This window comes from Pieris napi, chromosome 4, assembly GCF_905475465.1.
Source record: "Pieris napi chromosome 4, ilPieNapi1.2, whole genome shotgun sequence".
Lineage (NCBI taxonomy): Eukaryota > Metazoa > Arthropoda > Insecta > Lepidoptera > Pieridae > Pieris > Pieris napi.
In genome coordinates, this window is record NC_062237.1 from 4336888 (window position 1) to 4357737 (window position 20850).

Below are 20850 nucleotides of genomic sequence, written 5' to 3' on the forward strand. Positions count from 1 at the left end.
AAACTAATAATAATAATAATTTATTTGCAAGAATATAGTACAAAAATATTAAGGTGGTACAATCTAAAGTTCGCATATTCTGCCACACATGGCGTGACAATTTGTCTTAAAAGGTTTTTTTTACATAGAAGCTATATATTACATATAATATGTGTCATATCATTATAGTCAATTCGTATATTATTTTATCACGTTATTAAAATATATTTTTACGTTAACAAATTTATATTAATTATAATGTTTCTCTCAAATTTCTTAATTTTTTCTAGAAGTAAATTTCATTGTTAAGGAAGATCTTTCAATACTTTTGGTAAATTATTATAAATCTTGATTGCCATACAAAAGGTGTTTTTGGCACAACCAATCCATCTCCATGTAGCAATGTAATCGCACAGACATTTTCAATAATCGACTATTCTGGCGCCGTTCTTTGATATTCCTAAGCTAAGCTATTTCAATTGCACGCAAGGATATCTATTTGAATAATATCGTGCGAAACGGACCGAAGCTTGATTCAGTTAACAATCGACTTGATTGGACCGTATAATGAAGCCAGAAGCTAATATTCTTCAAACAATGGATATTTCAGTTCTATATCATTACGTCACTGAATAACAAATTAAATAGTGAAAAATTAAATTAAATAGTAACAAATGAATAAAAATTTGTCAATAAGGTTTTCTAATATTATTTCTGACGTCTAGCTAGTAATACAATTTTGAGCAATAAACTCGCATTTAAGGGAAGTTATTAGCAATCACATAATTTGTTGTTTCCTCTAGTAATTCTTTGCTGATTTTTCGAAGGCGAAACAGAAGTAGGTGAGTTCTTATAACCATGATTTATCGTGGCAGTTAGTACATAAAATTTAATAATAAATAAAGAAAATCACTAGATTTACAACTGAAAGTAATATTGACTTTATTAACCGTGACACAAAGCCGCTTCCACACGCGGCCATGACGTTAATTCGCAACCCTTTCTGCCAATTAGTTTCAAAATATCCACACTATTGTGCTGCTAACACCGCGTACCATCGCATTTAAAGTCCCAATTACGTCAAGGCAATTTAAACTTTATTTATATATTGTTAAAGTCTAATTCCGACGATTAGGGCACAGTCCAGTTGGTCATTTCATCGGACGAGCAAGTAGGTTTAAGTCAAAGGGCTTCTTAATCCGGACTTGTAGGTCGTTACGCGTTATTATAACGCGAACCGAGCCGGCTACTTCTTCGCTCATTTACATCTCATTAACGTTGCTATTATTGGAGTTGAGGACAGTATTTATTCTTTGCGGAGAATTATAGGGTTACGTTTTTATTTTTTTTTAACATTTTAAGATTATACTAAAAAGTCATTATAAAAGTGTCAGTACCTAGTCGTTTGAGGTTGACAGGTGTAGTGAAACTATTTAAATGTTTAATATGTATTGTTAATTATATTTAAAGTGGGAACTTTGGAAACGGAAGTATCTGAAGTAAGAATCTGAAGAGATGATGTTATATTTAAAATAAAAACAAATTAAATATTTAAAATAAGAACAAATTAAATATTTAAAATAAGAACAAATTCAATATTTAAAATAAGAACAAATTCAATATTTAAAATAAGAACAAATTAAACTTTGACATTGGCGTATCGCGGAAAGCAGTAAAGTGACCAATTACACGACTCCCGTATTCGGTACAGACTGTAGATACTCCCATCAGAGTGATTGATGGTAATTAAAGTAGATCTCAAGCAAACATGGATTCGCTTTGGGACAGTTTGCATCGAGATACACGTCAGCCGTATTAGGCAATTTGATGGTACGATATGTTACCAATTACTTGTTTAATATTATGTAGTATTAAATGTTTGAATGCTTTACAGTGGCTTGAAAGACGGACTGCAAATTAGGTAAAATAATAAGCAGATCAATGGTTTAATACTCATAAGGAAACGTAAAACAAATATAGTGTCATACTTTACAACTCTACTTAACTCTGTGCGAAATACGTTATTGGTTATATAAAAAAAAATATTTTAGTGGTACATCATTGCTACTTTAATTTTTGATTACTCGCTTATGATCAAGAACTGGTTGCTTTGACCTTTGAATTGCTGGATATTCTAAAAGCAAGATGTGCTTGAGCAACCACTATGCCTTGAATGATTAGTTGAAGGAGATCGTATATTACGTACGCTATTAGACATAAACAATATAAATTAGGCTGAAAAAAGTTTTAATAACATCAATGTAACTGGCCGAATACAAATTTAAAAATAGAACAAATATGACGTTAGCGTCAATAGTATTAGCTTACGTCGCCTACGCCATAATAAGTTTAAGATAGGTTGGGTAAGGTTCTATAAAACGTTCAAGCATGAATGAGTACTGGTAGGAAACCCTTGGTGTCAGGTGTTAGTCATCAGTAACCCAGTACGCGTGTAAGCACCTAATCCTTTCCCTCACCGCATTATAATCTTATTTGCATATAAAATGTTTCGGCTTTGTTTTTTTAGTTTGCGTTCTTTACATTGTGTGGGTAATAAATTATTGCAACTTCTCAAAGTTATTAAAGTTAGTTTGTTTTTTTTTTTATTACATTAGATTAAGGTTCTATAATTTTTTTATAGCATTTTGTTATTCACTTCTTGCACTTTACTCATCATATTTTTTTTAGATTTTCTCTTACTAGGGTTGCCTGGAAGAGATCGCTTGTTGCCGATAGGCCACCCGTTGCATCCCTTATAGTTTGTATGTATTGTGTTATTTGTGTTTGTTTAATGCAACGAAGTGTGAATAAATAAAATCGCATATTAATTATTATTTCATGGATTTTTTTTGTAAATAATCAGTTGTTTTTCTTGAATAGAAACGTAATACCAGTGAGTTGGGAAGTAGTTGTAAAATTCTCAAAAAGAATTACGTATTCCTCTTGATTGTTCCGTGTCCAAGACTAGTATACTATCTAGTACATAAAGTAAGCAAATACTACCGTAGTGTTAGAAATGAAACAATTGAATATCTTCAAATCAATTGTAACATGTGCCTTCAAGTAGGCTTCTTTACTAAGTATATCGGGAGCAATGTGGCGTAAAGAAAATGCATAATCGTTATTCCTTCCCCGTAGCAATTTTAACGGCCATTAACCAATAATTTCATCGAATTTTATATCCATCACGCCGCCCGAGTGGCCTCAAACGTCCATTATCTCAACTTCCTTAGAACTCCCTGCGGAAATCTCACCGCATTCAAATATTTAATTACTTTAGCTCTCGATCATTTATAAACTTGAGCGGGAGTGCTATCATAAAACGCGCTAATGCCTTATAATTAAAATATTCTCAACAAGCCGTGGCGTAATGGCACCTCGGGCGACGGTCTCCTTCGATGGAAAAAAACGCATAAAAAATTACATTCACCCCAGAGGACTCACCCCTTGTGTTGGGAAAATCGATTAAAAAGAGGAGTCGCGGGGTGGGGTGGCCGGGTGTGGGGGGAAGTTTAATATGTACGAAAAAATGCACGACGCCGCGGGAGCGAGGGAGAGATCCCAAGGAGCGCGTTGCCTTCAATTTTTATAATTACGTTCATACGTGAGCGCCGAGAGACGGCTACAGCTACGAGCGCAGTTTATTTACACAAATATACCTCTCGTAAAGAACTGAGAATGCTCACATAAAATTCCCTTTTTGTATGTTACTTTGTACTCAGAATGTTTGTTTATAAGACATAAACGACGCATTCTAAATTATAATAGCGCAATTTGAGGCTTTAGAATAAACAAGCTCTATTAATTAGACTTTCAGTAAACATATTTAGTACGCAGTTACAATATGGAGTAATCATATTCGTAGATCACTTACCATAAATACAAGATTTGACGGCCTATTTACATTCTCAACGACAATATGCGAAAGTTTTTCGCTCTACGACAAAATCAATTTCCATCCGTTGGAGATCTTAAAACTTTCCACAGAGTCGGCAATCAAGGAAAGAAAGAGGCAATAAGAGCGGGATAACCGACAGAGGAGCTCTCAGGAGACGTTTGCAAATGAGCGAATACGCACACACGCGCGCTAATCTCGTCCACACACGTTACCCGCGCGTACATTTTATAAATAGATATCGCTTTTTTTATCCGGGTACAAGAATACGAGGGGGTGCCACCTCGGGGGTTCACCCTGCGGGGGACGTGTTGGATTTCAGATTGCTACGAACTGCAAAAATGAGGGATGAAAGAAATATAGCTTAAAACGCAGATATTTCCCGGCGTCTTAAGGCGCGGGGGGACGGGGGGTGTAAGGGTGTGTGTGGAACAAAGTAGAGGCGATATTGAACCAAAATGAAATAGTAAACGAACCGTGCGCGTCCGTTCTAATGCGAATTTATAATTTGGACATTGCCCTGCGCTTTGAACTTCGAGGGGCTGAGGTGCACAAAGAGTGCCGATCTCATTTGTGAATGGGGGACCTGACCGCTGATGCCAAACTTTTTACATTAACTTTTAAGGGTTTTCCACTAAGTGCATCGTGTACGTTAGCAAAAACTTTAAGTGTACGTTTTTTAATATTCACGATCATTTTTTAAAGTTTATATGGAGATAATAATATTTATCTCATGTTAAATGTTTTACTGTAAAGCCTGGAATATTATATATTATATAAGTTGTATGGTTAGCTTGAACATATTTTTTGTATGTATCAAGGAATTTCTTAACATTCATTTTTACATATAGCGTTGAAGGATCTCATTCAAAGGTACAGATTGTGCAGGTCTTATATACCTAATGTGATTAAGCCTTTATTAGTAGGAATGCTAATAGAGTCGTTTCGGTACAATGAGCAGTGTTTAGGCGTATCCTCATTGCAGGTTAACGCGTATGTCCGCCGACCTAATTGCCGTCGCGTCGTCTAATCGGGATATGCGCCATGCGATAATTGTACCGGATTGCTTATGAACTGTAGACCCACAAGAGGTAACATTAAGAAAAAACTCGCAAAAATTACAAACGCTAATAATATTTATCTTTCATAGACAAATTGTCACAGGAAATTCATTAGGAAAGATTAGGAACAATAAATCGCTAGCAACGTTCGTTCGAACTTACAAATGAGGATGAATGCAGTTGACGATGGCAGTGATGTAACCGATTACGTATCTGCAATTATTCATCATCTTTGCCTTTATTACGGAGACAATTGCGAGTCTTACTAATTCCCTAATGAGTTATGTAGGTGTAGCGCGGGCGACTTAACAATTTAACTAGTTGTCGCATATTAGCGTTAAGCAGATAAATACTGACACAAACTGTACACAAAACCCCAAATTGAAAGTCAATGTATACAGGAAGCTCGTAACGAAATAGGCTGTCTAAACGGGCAAGTGAAAATTGCGTACGTGAACTGGAAGAAAAAATATTAAAAATTAATCAAGCCACCTTCGGCAGAGGGCACATGTGTCGACAAAAAACAGTCCCTCGTTTGAGCACGTGCGAAGAGCCGTTACGGGACCGTTTCGCTGCCGAGTTAAAAGTTCTTTCGGACAAACAGAGGATTTGTCACAATTACGGCGGGCGGCGCGTCCCTACTTGATTAAAACCTAAATCACGTGACGTGTTTACAGCCTCGCCGGAGGTGTTTTCAATTTGCCGACTCCTAGACTCGCCATTGGCGTGCGGAACACGTTTCGACGCACCTATCTGGGGTCCGGCGTTTTGAATTTGTTGCGAATTAAATTATTGACGATCTAATCTGCCGGACCGATCACCTGAAAACACCAGTCAGTCACGTTTTTTAATTATTTTCAAACGTCGTATCCGAAGTCCGTGAACAATTACAACGACAACGATATTTAAGCCGTAAAAACGTTCGTGAAAAGAGGAGATTAACATTTGAATTAATCGGGAGATTAAACATAATGAAAGAAAATCTCATTACGACCGGTATAATGGCGGTGTGAAATATCCACCGGAAAGAAAAAATGCGACACAAAAGAAAAGGCGAGCGCGAAGAAAATTAAAAGCCCGAACGAAATTAAAAAAATGTAATCGACGCTGGAGCGCGATTAGGGAGAAATGCAAACAGGAGGTGAGGAAGCGGATAGCAGGGAGAGTGACTTTAGAAGTTCTCAATTAAAGAGCGGGTGCGGAATGTCCTGGTGTAATTAGATTTTTCTCATCTCCTTAAGTCAGCAAGCTCGTTGGCTGACACCCAGCCTGTTTAATTTGTAACCGAGACTTGTTAGCATCGGTTTTTCTTTTAATTTTATTCTCTCCCATCCGCAGTGTAATTTACCCTGATTGATATTAAATTAAGTGCGCCTGAGTCAATTTCATTACTCTTAAGTATATTATGTCCAACGGAAGCTGTGAGCTGAAGAGTCTTTGTGTAGTATTCGCTTGCATTTTTTAAGATTTGACTTTGTCTGTTGCCCTTTACAGAAATCAAATCAGTTAAGAGGTTTCCCGAATAATACTTAGGAAATTTAACTATGATCAGATCTTATGCAAAACGATTAGGTATTTAAAGTATATATAACGTTGTACCATTCTGAGTTTGATTCTATAAGTTCTATAAATATTTAAGCCGTCCACTACAGCTGTTACTTTTCTAGCAACTTCTAAAACTAGCATAATAATGATAAAAAAATCAGTGGCTTTTTTTTCAATCTTATTAGATTAGAAAAAAAATAGATGCCTATTGGCAAGAAGGTGATCAACCTGTGCCTGACACACACCGCCGACTTTTTGGGTCTAAGACATGTCGGTTTCGTCACGATGTTTTCCTTCACCGTTCGAGCGAATTTTAAATGCGCACATAGGAGGTCCATTGGTGCACAGCCGGGGATCGAACCTTCGACCTCAGGGATGAGAGTCGCACGCTGAAGCCACTGTGCCAACACTGCTCTTTTAATAATATAAACCAAATAATGATAAACCATGTGCTTTTACCTCCTTTCCGTATCTATCTTCCTAAAATTATGAAATCAGCAATCACATGTTTTGTGTTTTACTTACTAGTGTAAAGATTGCAGCTTTTATTACCCCTACAAGCTACAAAAATTCCACCTCTAACCGCAGATTATGTCCTTCAGTCAACCAACAAAAAGCTCCAAACATTCCCAGTGTCCCCCAAAGAAAAAGTCGAAGTCGGACTTTGAATTTCTAATTAATTTTCGTCCAAGCGTCGAGGCGTAATTAAACATTTCGCCTTGTAATTACAGACGCTTAGAGTTGTCGGATGTTGTCGGAAATTGCCGGGGATTGTCGGGATTTAAGTGGTCGGTCAGTGGCCAATTAAGCTTGTCTACGTTGGCGATTAAGCAATTAACGGAGTTAGGGGGCTGCTCATTTAACTTGACTCCGATTTTCCTGTTGGAAACTTTTGGTTTTCAACTTTTGTTTTGAAAATTTCTCTTGAACTTAGGTCGATTGGGGTGCTGCTTTATTGTGACAATTTGAACCTGATGTTTTAATTAAACTTTCCTATACAGTTTGTATTGTTTCTCTTCGCCGTTTATATACGTGCAATTAGAGCTTTTAACGCTACATAAGTGAATATCAAATACGCTAATATCGTTATTCTGCGCATAGACATTTTTATCGTAGTAGGTGAGTGTTCTGAAGAATTGTTTGGGTTGATTGCTACAGCCTCGTTTCAATACCGTACGAGTCTCAAAATTTCATCAACATCACCTTGATGGCTGGAAGTCTTAAAGTCCGTTTCATAAGGCATTTTCCTTTGCGAACTAGCGAACTGTGGAATCGACTCCCGGTGGGGGTCTTCCCTGAGAGATACGACCTCCAACTATTCAAAATTCGAGTGTACTCCTCCCTCAAAGGCCGGCAACGCACCCACTAAAAATGGGTGACAATGGGCTGCGATGACTGCCCTTTTTCGGCGTCCCGCAGGCTTGTTTCCTATTATATATATATATATATATATAAAAGTTTTCTCAAACAAAATGAACAAGTGAAATATTACTCTAAAGATTATAAACCTCAGCACGTTATTAACTCCACCCATTAACCCTAAATCTTCATAACAATTAAGCGTCAAATCACAGAGCAGCGAAAGGGTTAAGCTATTAATTAACGTCGGAATCTTCTTGCAAACAAGATATCATCCCTCCAACCCTAAACAATGTTGTTCTAATTCAATAAACGAGTAAACAGTTTCGAAGAAGGGTTAATTTGCGTGTTGGTAGGGTTAACTGGTTAACTGTTGCTTCGTTAGGGCGCGACGATTAATGAGCGGAGGGCTCAATTCATGGGAAGTTGTGGCAGGTCAGTATTTCGTAATTAAGGAATCGCGATATTGAAATTGAAGCGGCATGATTTGTCCATGAAGGTAAGGTATTTGTTTAGGAATGCAAAGGTTTTAAAATTGTTACGATTGAAATAATAAACGGAGTGGTACTATTAATTTAAATAAGAATTTTGGAATTAAAACTAAACTTATTAATTTTGATAAATATTGTAGAAATCGTTTTTAACATGTAAGTAAAATACTCCACGAACAACCTCAAGTCATAGTCATAAAATAATTTGTACGAATTCTATTGCTTCATTGGAAAATATCCCAAACTTATAATTAGGTAAAGAAAGGGTCGTTCCATAATTATATAAATCATAATTCGTAAAAGTAAAAGTGAAACAAAACGGAAAGACAAATGAAAAAATGTTATCGACGTTGAGGGCGGGGCTCATACATTTATAATCCACTAATTTGTTGTTTGAAACGGGTCAAATTATAGCTTTACAATTACATTAGTATTAATGAGACCATCCTACTGAATATTTTTTTAAAGACGCGATTTTAAATATTGTTTATTCATGTTTTTACTGCACGCGCTTGTGCTTGACGTATATTTCACGAATTTTTTGTAAGACTGTATTTTCTTGTTTTTTTGTCCTTTGTACATTTGAATGCAGCACCCATTTGTAATTGTCTACCAAATATTCTGAGTAGGATTAATGAATCTGTTGACCTTACTGTGTCCACGTAACCACTAGTCCTCTCCGAAGAACTGATTTTGGTCTATATTTTTAAACGACAATTCGTTATTTATTAATTTTACATAGCTTAAGACTGTGTTTATAAAATTGTATATTTAAATAAATACAAAGCAACTTTTTACTTATATTTTCCAGAAAAATTGTAGGAACAAATTTTAAAGTGACACAAATGTAACAATTTCTTGCCCATTCTTCTCCACGCAAAACTACCTTTTGGAAGGGGCAACTAGAATCTTCTTTGTATTTTTTTTGACGTTCAAAAGTGTCATTTTAGGTGGTGTAATTGAAATAAATGATTTGACTTTGACTTTGAAAAGAAATCAAATATTTGAATAAAACTATGCATACAAATCATTAAGATCCCAATCACCTCTATAACAGACAAGAAAAACCTTAAAATAATCTTCTTTCTTTGTAGTCTCAAAAGTATTTCAGAAAATGTGTAAATAATTTTCTCTGCGATTTTCTTTACATGTTTACATTTTACTCAATAACACACGCTATTTAATCTCAACGCTGTAATTATAACAATATTCAATAGCCTTGATTTTATATTATTTTTCACCAAAGCGAATTGGCTCAATTGATTTTATATAAACAAAATTTTAACTTTATCAATTTATGCTCGGCAAATGGATTTTTTAATTTTAAGTGCAGTAAACAATGACACATTCAAAGTATTTCATCATCAGTTTCACGTGATAAAACACTTGATAAATTTAACTCGTGATAAATTTAGTATAACTAGAAATTCAATTCAGTTTAATATTTTCGATAATGGGCTGATTAATTAAAAAAAATAATATTTTTTAATAGTGTAATTACTAATTAAAAACTAAACTTTGTACGCAACTTTTTTTCTTTTCTTTTTTTGAAAGTATAATTTTTTGTAAATTTATGTTCACCGTAATATGTTATACAATAGATTGTAACAGTATAAACTGTAGAAAATGTATTAAAAATGCTGTGTTGTAGTTTTAATATAAAAAAAGTAATTTTGTTTATTACAAATTTGCTTATAAAATGAATATACAACAATATATGCAACGAAGTGTGAACGATTAATTGAATGATAACATTCGTTCATTAAAGACGTGATAAACTATCGAACAAGTGTTATTTTTTGTTGAAATTTCACGCCCTGTTACCTGTTATACAACTAACAATTAAACTTAATTATTGAGGATTTCTTTAGTAGGAAATATTCGTGTGGGTGAAATAACCGTGACTAAATTATTAAACAAAGATTTTATCAAAGACAATTATTGTTCGTCGTATTTAGGTATTTCGAATTAATTTATAAAAATGTATTTATTATTGTTGGTAACTTATGACATGTGTTATAAAAATAACGTTAAATTTATTTTTAGAACTACGTGGAATAGATTCCAGAACTGAATCAAGGGCGTAGAACGGATGACAAGAACTGGCAAGAACCACTAAGCCACTCTACGTGTAACTTGAAATAAGTGTATTATTTGGCGTGACTTTAAAGTGAAACTTTTTGTTTCTTCTCTAATAACGCTTTCTTGAACATGCCTGTAAGCTCGAATGTCTTGTCCTTATCTCACTCGTGCGACATTGAAAACGCTTAAGCGCGACAAAACATTCTTTCAATCTGTGAAATGTGTATAGTGTAAGTAACACGAGGGTTTGTATGACGATCACATACTATGTTTATCCTATTATGTGTTATTAGAAGTTTTCACTGAAATTTTAGTTGCAGAAACAGGGATATGGGAAGTGGAATCGATCGAGCGGCGCAATTTTGATTGATTGCATTGCTAAGTGTAGTGTAACCAATCTTATTGAAAACTGCCATTGTAGGGCATCGGAAAGGCCATTGCTGTGTTCGACGCTTGTCAAATGGTTTAAATTGAAAAAATCAGGGGACAACCCTAATTCATACCGTGTCGTTTCGGTAAAGGGAGTTGATTTTAACAAATTTTAATGGCGGTTGGAAAGTTTATTTCGTTGACGTATGTTACGTTTTAATATATCAAAAAATATAACTACTATTTAAAGCAGAAAATCAATACAATATAAGAGCTTTGTTCAAATTAGATTAGCCATATAGAATTTACTAGAAAAAGAACAGGTCAAAAGTACCCATACACGATGAGTATGCATGGTGAATGTCACGAAAGAGGATGAAGCGGGAGAGGTACCGTAGGAAGTGGAGAGCCGTGGTCTCTACCCTTTTGGGAAAAAGGCGTAAGTGTATAGATAGATATAGAACATTAAAGTACTTCGAGATACAAAATATACGTAAGTTCATGTTCCTGTAGCGATTTTATAAAACTATTTAAATGTAATATAGCAAAAATCTGTTTGTTACATTTCAAAGCACATCAAATTTCGTTGCGTTTTCAATTATAATCGAAGGGCTTATTAAGGGAATTTATTGATTTTTAAACTTCGAACGAGATTCTATTGGACGTCTAATCATTATAAATGATGTATGTTTTTATGCAGTGTATATTTAGGAATAAGCGTATACTTCAGTTTGCTTATGTTGAACTATAGGGAGTAGTTCTTCATTCACTTATACCTAATAACTTTATATATATATAATCTTTATCTTAGCTTTGTGTTAGATTTTTTCGGATTGTTAGCCATTGGACGCTGCACCAGTTTGACAAAATACGTAATGAACCGACGTTGTCCGAGCCTTCAAACATAGACAAAGTAAGGATTACTGTTTGTGTTATAAAAGCTAAAACCACTGAACGAACCTACTCTAAATTTTAGTTCCACGATAATCAGTTATTGAATAATAATTCTATTTCGTGTAATTTATTCTTAAATTTTATTAGCATTTTGCATTGCTTGTCTGGTTCACTAAATTGTAAAAGGTTTTTAAAAGCCAAAATCAATGTTCATAGAACAAGGCGAAATTCGTAAGTTTAACGATGTTTGAATAAAAATTCGTAAACATCGTTAGAGAAACAACAATTAGAATAACCAATATTGAAGTATAGCCTGGAGCTACCCCACCCAAAACTCCCTTATTTTATCTAATCAAAAAGTTTTAAAAGGAAAAATTATTCTGGCCTTTATTATGAGTCAACTTTCCTGAGGGGTGTGTTTTAATAACGATTGTGCTAAAGAAATACCGCGGAAAACGTACAGATATTTTTCTTTTGAATTTTCGTTTGGGTGTTGGGATTAAGCTTTAAGGGGACTTTTAACTCTAATAAGAAATAATTCTAATCAGTATCTTACTCGATATTTGGTTCAGTCATAGTGTTCAATCATTTGGATATGAAATCTCAATTCGATTCGCGTAAAGAAACGCTCGCTACTGATAGATAAATGATGCCGTATTTGTGCAGTCTAAAGGTACCACGTCTTAATACTTATGTCATCACGAAAGGAGAAAAAATCTAAATTTTAAAGAGAATTCTTATTTTTGTTTGTATTGACATCTTCCACACCAAAAGTCTTTCACCATTGCAATACTACATTAGCCCTCAGTAACTACACTACACTATTATAGGCTATTTATTCTGAAAAAAATTAGGGGTTAGCCGAGACAGACAAACCGAGTTATAAAATCAGCAGACATCGTAAACCTGGCTGGTTTGGTAATGACAGTTTAAAGGTAGTTAGACCAAAAGAAGTGAATCAGAAATGGCGATGGAGAGGTCCACATAGAAAGAGACCTCAAAATTTTCACTTAAATTCACACGAGCGTCAAAAATCAACGTATTTGGTTGCTTCAAGACGTCGCAAAACGAAAATTCGATATAATTAAAGGAAGGAAAAATTGTGATAAAAAGAGGGTCGCAAGTGGTGACTCCCTCGTTTACTCGGCGTTTTTTCTAAAAAACACTTCTAGTCTGTTAATGAAACTCGCCCTACTTGACAGGTCTTAAGGTGCATATTCCCGTGAACAAAAGTAATGATAATACTTTTGCGGCATTTATTATTGCACACCTTGTATGCGTAAATCAGAGCTTCGGGCGTAATACATTTTTCAAAGGAAAAGATGCAATTTTATGCAGAGGGAGAGATTCTATTACCGAAATTAATTGAATATTAAATCTTAAGATAATAGCTATTGGACTTTGGTAATATATTACTACTAGTACGAGCTGGTAAAATTAAATTTTTGTACATTCTTGTAAACTGGCAACGTACTGGAAATATGTATTGAAAGAAACATCTACCCACGTCTTCTGGAAATTTGTTTTAAAAGAAACATCTTATTGGAATGTCAACTCTTATTAGATACTAAGAAAAGTCATTCCAGACACGCTGTAGTCTGAACTACATATAATAAAATTACATATGAAACCTTTATTTACCTAAATTTAAACATTAAAACCGGTAAATGCTTTTGGCTTCAACTTTTGAGTCAAGGTTAAATTTGCGAAATTATTAAGAAAATATAATAAGTTCAATTCTCTGACCTCTTTATTTGTCTGGGTCGTAGCGTGATTTAGATTTCATGCAATACCGAATTAAATAGGTTTTATTCTTTAATTTCATTTATATACGCAAACGTAACTAAACTAAAAAAATTATATATCTCTCATAATATATTTTTATTGATTTTTTTCTCTTTGATTATTGTGTTTAAGTGTGTGTGTTTTTGTTTGTAATAAATGATATGTCTAACTATAATATATATATCACTCAACCATAATAAATAAAGTGCTTGGAGATTCAGTATTTCTACATCGAACCACTACATCACAGGACACGACTAATACATGAATACCTACAAGAAATTATAATAAAAAAAATATGGAGATGTGAGTGAACTGTACTTCGTGTTAATAAACTGTATAGAATATCTAACTATAACACAGAATACTAAAGAATAATATAAATAAAAATATAATTGTGAAAGACTCGTCCTCAAAATTATCGGTGGCAAATCACCGATCCTACTCTACTACTGACAACACAACTCAGATATGAGTTACTGACCCTAAGAAAAAAATTAGTGGTACATAAAATGGGGGGCAATTAAAGAAGTCTTGACAATAAGGGGCTATAGCGCCATCGGATTACGGTCAGTAGCAAAAGTGAGAAAATTAACAACATTGTCGACGCTTAGAATAAATTCGCTTATTTTCTTATGATTTAAATATGACCTTTAGCAGATTATATGTAGTGTACTACTTAACCATGGCTCATGCATTTTATATAACAGCTTTTAAAGGCTTCGGTTAGCGATTAATTCTCACAAACATTTAACGTCATACTTGACACCTACATACTCTTAAAAAGTTAAATTGTTCCTATGGCTTCTGGGTTTAAAACATTTACTTAGTGGGATTTCTTGGATTTTAAATTGTTAAGGCCGTTTAGATACATATGCCGACACGTATTATACTTTTTTATTAGATTTTAGTACTTATTCTGTCAAAATACCTAGTAGGTATTTACGCATGCGCAAATTTAAGAGTATTTTTTTATACTTTATTCTGCGTATGTGATATAAACAATGTGAAGCTCTTAATTATTCAGGTTAAACATTTTAAATGCTATATACTATAGCAAAAAACAAAACAATTCTATCGATTTTGTTTTTGATCTAATATATAAAATTCTCGTGTGGCGGTGTTTGTGGTTAAACTCCTCCGAAACAGCTCGACCGATTCTCATGAAATTTTGTGTGCATATTGGGTATGTCTGAGAATCGGACAACATCTATTTTTCATCCCCCTATATGTTAAGGGTCCACCCCTAAATTTTTTTTTTAATTTTAGATAAATTTTTTATTCTTTATTTTTTTATGATGTCTACAGCAATAAAAAATACATACAACCTCTAATTTTCACCCCTCTACGATCAACCACTATTTTTTATTATAAATGATATACATGGCAAAACGACGTTTGCCGGATCAGCTAGTTATTTTATATATACCTATACTCATTTAAATTAAACTTATTTCCTTTGATACCATGTATTAGGTATTCTAAACGATCTGGAATCTATAGTCCCGATGCTGCATGATTTAATGTATGATTTTTATATTTTGGCATATAAAAGTCTTTGAAAAACACATTTTTAACTATGGTTAACGGTTACGGTTTTGTCACGTGATGGTATTTTCCGCGGGCAAAACTTACATATATTAATATGAATGTGGGCTCAAGGACATATTATGCAGTCTTGCACACGCAGCCCGCGTCCATCTCAAATTCACATTAGGACTGATTTGAGCTGCATTAACATAGTTTCTAGAACTTCCCGATACGTCAACATAATGCATTCGAACCGGGTACGTAACAGTACCTGTATCATACTGGGTATAATCTGAACCTACGTAATGTCTCCTTTCATACCTACGTATTCGCTTCCGTTACCAGAAATAAATCTCTAAAAACGAATATAAGAATTAATTACAATAGGTTGATTACAAAGCTACCTCACAGATTTCTGTAGCAATTGGTGTTCATATGTGCCTGACAAGTCACTTACAGGTCTTTGATTTGCCGGTTTCATATCAACATGTCACCTTACTAGTTAAGTAAACATTTACTATAAAAAACAATAATTATTTTTCGGGTGGGACCGTACGGTCGTCCTTTTGAAAATGCCCTACCCAACTATAAATATTTCTTAAGACCTATTTATTTAAAAGTGTTAAAAATTCGGAAATATAATTATTACTTACGTGTTTCATGGTCATTTTATAGGTTGAACTAAATCATTAATAGAAAGTGTTATTTTATAACAACCCAACCAGGTGTCCACTTTCTCTAACAATATCCGTTATTATAATTAAGATTGTTTATATATCATTTTTTACTCACGAAATCCCGGTAAGCATGTAGGGACCCCACGTTGCGCTCTTTTACGTTCACAAAAACACATTTTCGTAATCACCTTATAAAGGGATTACTATAAATAAAGAGGAAAAAGGAAATTAACCGCATTAGATGAGGAAAAAATATCGTCCCCTCACAATATGTGGGTCCAGTGATAAAACACTATGTACATATTTCGCGTAAATGAAACAATGTGTTATTATTGTCAACGTGGCGTCGTTAACATGGGACTCGCGTCCTTATTCATATTAGCCGACATACTATTTTGTAATAACTCTAAATTGTAAGAGAATAGTGTCTAAGACATGTCACCCATCAAAAAATCAAATAATTGTCTTTAGTAATCGTCTAAACTTAATAATGGACGATTATTTGGACGATTTAGACAACAAAAAGTGCAAAATACAAAACTACAATGTTAATATCACTCTGTTATTCATCCCATATTAATGTTATATCCCTATAAATTGTCTTAAAGTATATTGATTTAATGCCCTTCGTTGATATTCTGTAGGCGAGGGATAAAAAAGAAAATGAGAAGTTATGTTTTCAGTAATAAAGGTCCGACGAGAGAAATCGTTTAAGACGCCAACAAATGAGCCGGAACGAATATATTTGATTATTTTTATATCCCAGTATGGCTCGGACCTAATATTTATTTGTTTTAGTACAACATTAATGTCGTTTTTTACATTTAAATACGAGTAAATATACAAAAGCCTTAAACGTCTTAAATGTAATGTATGTATTTATTTATTGTATTAGAAGTATTGTTAGTAGTAATATTTCTATAAAAAATCTTGCAGTACCTCGGTGGTGCGCGCGCAGAATAACATATTTCGTACAAACATTTAAGCGTTTATCTTTGTTAAATTCAAAACTGTATTAAATTGTCTTTAATTTACATAAATAAATCTTCTTTATGGCATACCTTAATGTACATTTTAACAGACTTTAATCTTGATTAAAACATAGTTAATTGTCAATGTGACGTCAATCTTTAGCTGAAGTGTGAAGTAAATTAAATATACTTTAGACAATTATGATAAAGTGTCTGGCTATGCGTAATGAATAAAAATGCAATAATTACAATATTCTAACAAATTCCTTGAATAAAAACTTTCGTCCCGCGAATGGACGAAAAAACGTAGCACACCGAGCGACCCTCACAGTAATGACGGGAGGGTACGGGTGATATAATGCAGTTTTTTATTGCTTACTCCTTACCCTGAAAATACTATACGCATATTATACATTTTAACTATTAATGCCCTTATGGGAGATGAGAAGGGTTCGGACGACGGCTTGAGGGTTAGTTGGATATTTTGCCCGGAAATTATTGCACTCATATTTTTTAGATTTATTTTAACTGAAAGTGAAGTATAATTTGGCGAAGTTTTGTTTTTAGCGCATTATTTTTATTTTTTTTATTTACTATAGGTAGGTTTACACTTCAAATTTTTACTATTATTATTAGATTTTTTTTATGCGTCTGAGGCGCAAACTAAGTGTTGTGGTCTCTGGCAGAATAACCAGCGCTGCGGAACACGTCTGCTCCTCAGCATAATGCTGAGCCAGGGCCAGTTACAACTACAACACTCACACATTTCACACTTAAAATGTACCATTTTCTGTGTGTGTGTTTCGTTAGTAATAAATGTTATTTATATTATTTGTATTAATACTGTAATTGATAAATAAAAATGGAAAGGTAGATCGTAAGTAGAAATTTTAATGTATGAAATTTAAATATTGCTAGTCAAAACGGCGTATTTCATGTTTGTATGAACTTTGACGTCAAATTAGCAGAAAAGAAAAAGAAGAACTTCGAAAGGAATTTGAAATTTACTTTCCTATAAAAAAGAGCGTTGTCTATTGCTTGTGAGCGTCTTATCTTTCGAATTTTAAAGTGTCACTTCCACTTAATATTTTATAAATGTACTAATTATATTCGGAGTGATCCTGTCGTCTGTTTTATCACCAGGTAGTCTTTCTAAGAAAAAAATCTATTAAAAATCCCATTGTTCGCGCGGGGGCACGTCAGCACGTGACAAAAAGAACATTAATTATAATATCCGATAAAAACGCTATTTAGCTGGGAGAGGCGTTCTTTGTTTGAGACGATTGAATGTAGGATTACTTTGGAATAGCGGAGGGAGTTTTAAATTCTGCATAAACGAGGCGAGATTACGAATGCATGAAGCGTACTCGGATCGGATTACGAGAAAGCATACATCTAAGACAGTGAGTAACTGTGCGTGAACACAGAAAAACTGCCAAAATATGGGGATCCAATTCCATAAACCACGAGGTTACGCCCGAGTTATGCCTGTACGTGCTCCCACATAGTAATTAGATATTACTTCTACCCAACTAATCGTAACTCGTACGGGTGTTGTTTTTAAAGGGATAATAAATCACACTCACACCATGGCAACACTGCGACGCAATAAAAAAACAACAAAAAAAAAGTAACAATATCGAAGCGCGGAACAAAAGAAATTATAACGCGAAAAAATCGTTATGATAATAAAAATGGTTAAAGAGCAGTTATAACTGGAGAACAATACCGTACTGTATGCGTTCAAATCAGGGTTTGTGTAACTAGCAACTCATAGATAAACTTTTTGACGTCTCGCTCGGCTTCCACGTGGCAGCTGTCGTGAATTTTTGGATTAATTTCACTCAGATGAAGTACTGCATTATAATGAGGTATTTTGTTTCGCCTGTCTGCCTTTGTGATAACTAAAACCTCACCGCATTCTAATTAAGTGTTACGTAAAGCTGGGGTAAGCTTTACATAAAGATTTTTGTGTCTACAACGATATATTTAAGCGTGAAATAGTATTATTATTTTAATGTTAAAATAGTTTCAAAACGATTGTACATTACTAACCTCTAAAATTTCTCAAGAATGTAATTCCTTGAGAAATAAAGTATCTTTGAACCGAATTTTTAAATGGTGAGTGAATACTCAGAGCTACTTTCAAGGTCTATCAGGTCTATCAATTGTTAATCCAATAAATAAGTCTATAAAATATATAGCTTATCACTTTTATACTGGCTTCATATGCTCGACTATGTGAATGTTATTAATTCAGTGAACGGAAGGTGTCGTTCGCTGTATTATTAATGGAAGTGTATCACGGGAGCCATTAGATGCGTAATTAACATGGATCTCGGTCGTTAGATAAAAAAACGACTCAGGCCGTGAGGCAAAGGCATCGCGTCACTCGGCGACGAATAAAAACGTCATTAAAGATTGATTGCCCGGAGGAGGTATCATTAATATTATTCAATTAATAAAATGTAATTTCGCGAGGTAAAACGCTCACCCCGAGGAGGAAAAAGCAATTAGTGGCTAGATTGCAATCCGTCAAAACAACTGCGTCGAGTAGCATTAAAAAACGAGCTTTCATTAAAAATAGAATCGCGAGGGGTGAATATATAAGAAGTTTTTTGCATAAGACGGTGGCGCCCTCGTTTTTTCAAGTTTTTTTATGTCGAAAACAAACTATGTGGGTGCGCTGTAAGCGGTTTTCGTCACACCGAGTGTTGGTATAAGCCAAGTTTTTTTTTTAATTGTGCTCGTAATCATTGTTGTTATGGCTTTATAGCGACGTAATGAGCGATGCCGCGGTGACATTTGCATGTGATCGCGGGGTTTTTTTCATCACTTTTGTTGACGAACTTTTTTAAGCGTTTTTTCTAGATTGTTTATGGCGAAACAAGACTTTATTTCGAGTTTGTGGTTAAACATTTCAGTAGCTTGTTGTTTATGGCTATGGGGTGGTTTTAGCGTATAGGGTTGTCATTTAAGTTACACTAGTGCTTACCCTAATCTATTATAAATGCGTAAGTGAGATGGTTTTAATTACTGTTAAGAAATGCGACATTGTTGGTACGTTGAAGAATACTGTGTCTATTCTAATAAGACAATAGGTATAGCTAAAAACAGTTGAATAACGATCGAAGTTGACGTGCCGACTACCTCGATTTTGTATTAGAAATCATTAAATTGGAAACGCTGTATCGGCAATACACCGCTTTTCTTTTATAAATATCTCTCACGTGAGCCGGTGCCGCGTCGTGTCACGAACCTAACGAAACGATGGAAATATTCAAATGGCGATATAAAAAAGACAAGTTAGGCAGCATTTAAAAAGCTTGTTTGTTGAGCGATGAATCGTTTCTAGACATGATATTATTGCATGCATCCGATTAGGAGCTTGCATCACGTGCACTTCTAACCTTAAAATCGAAATACTTTTAACAATGTTATTTCGATTTTAACTACGACAAGATGAAATTGTACACAAATTAAATATAAATAAATAAATCAGTGACGCTACAACTTTTTAGGTCTGGGCCTCAGATTTCTGTATCTGTTTCATGATCGAATCTAATAGGATTGTAGGTGAAACCGGTTTCATCACGATGTTTTCCTTCACCGTTCGAGCAAATGTTAAATGCGAACGTAGAAATTCCATTGGTGAACAGCCGGGGATTGAACCTATGACCTCAGAGATGAAGGTCGCGTGCTGAAGCCACTAGGCCAATACAAATTAGATACACAATATATTTAAAAGCTAATTTCTTATTAGATTAATAATTGACATCTAATGTGAACATACATATATATAAGTCAAGTCAACGTACAAAAAATGAGTTGGAACCCTCATACGAAAATACGCCGTTATCAGTTTCAAACGTAAAATTAATGTTCTAAAGCATATTTTAAGTGTCATATTACAATATGCACATTAATACCCTGCACCAGTTAACTGCATTGAATAATACGTTTAAATTAAATATATATATGAATATTCATATAAATCAGCATTACCCACGTTCTAACAATAGGCCTTATCGGTTCGCAATTTATTTGTTTAATTTATTGAAATTTGTTACGCGCGTTCGTATTTTTTTTGGTTAATGTGTTCCGTCTCTGTCGCGATTATCACAAATCATTTATTAGAAAAGGACAAGTATACATCGTTGGGGTCACTGTAACGATTGATTTTTGTCATCGGAATGGAAGTCATTGATAGGT

At 34.2% G+C, this 20850-nt stretch overlaps 1 protein-coding gene across 2 annotated transcripts in view; it reads right to left on the reverse strand.

Annotated features, from left to right (window-relative positions):
• LOC125048593 (zinc finger homeobox protein 3) overlaps positions 1–20850 on the reverse strand; it is a 114171-nt gene that overhangs the window by 3401 nt on the left and 89920 nt on the right. The gene's annotated exons all lie outside the window — the stretch shown is intronic.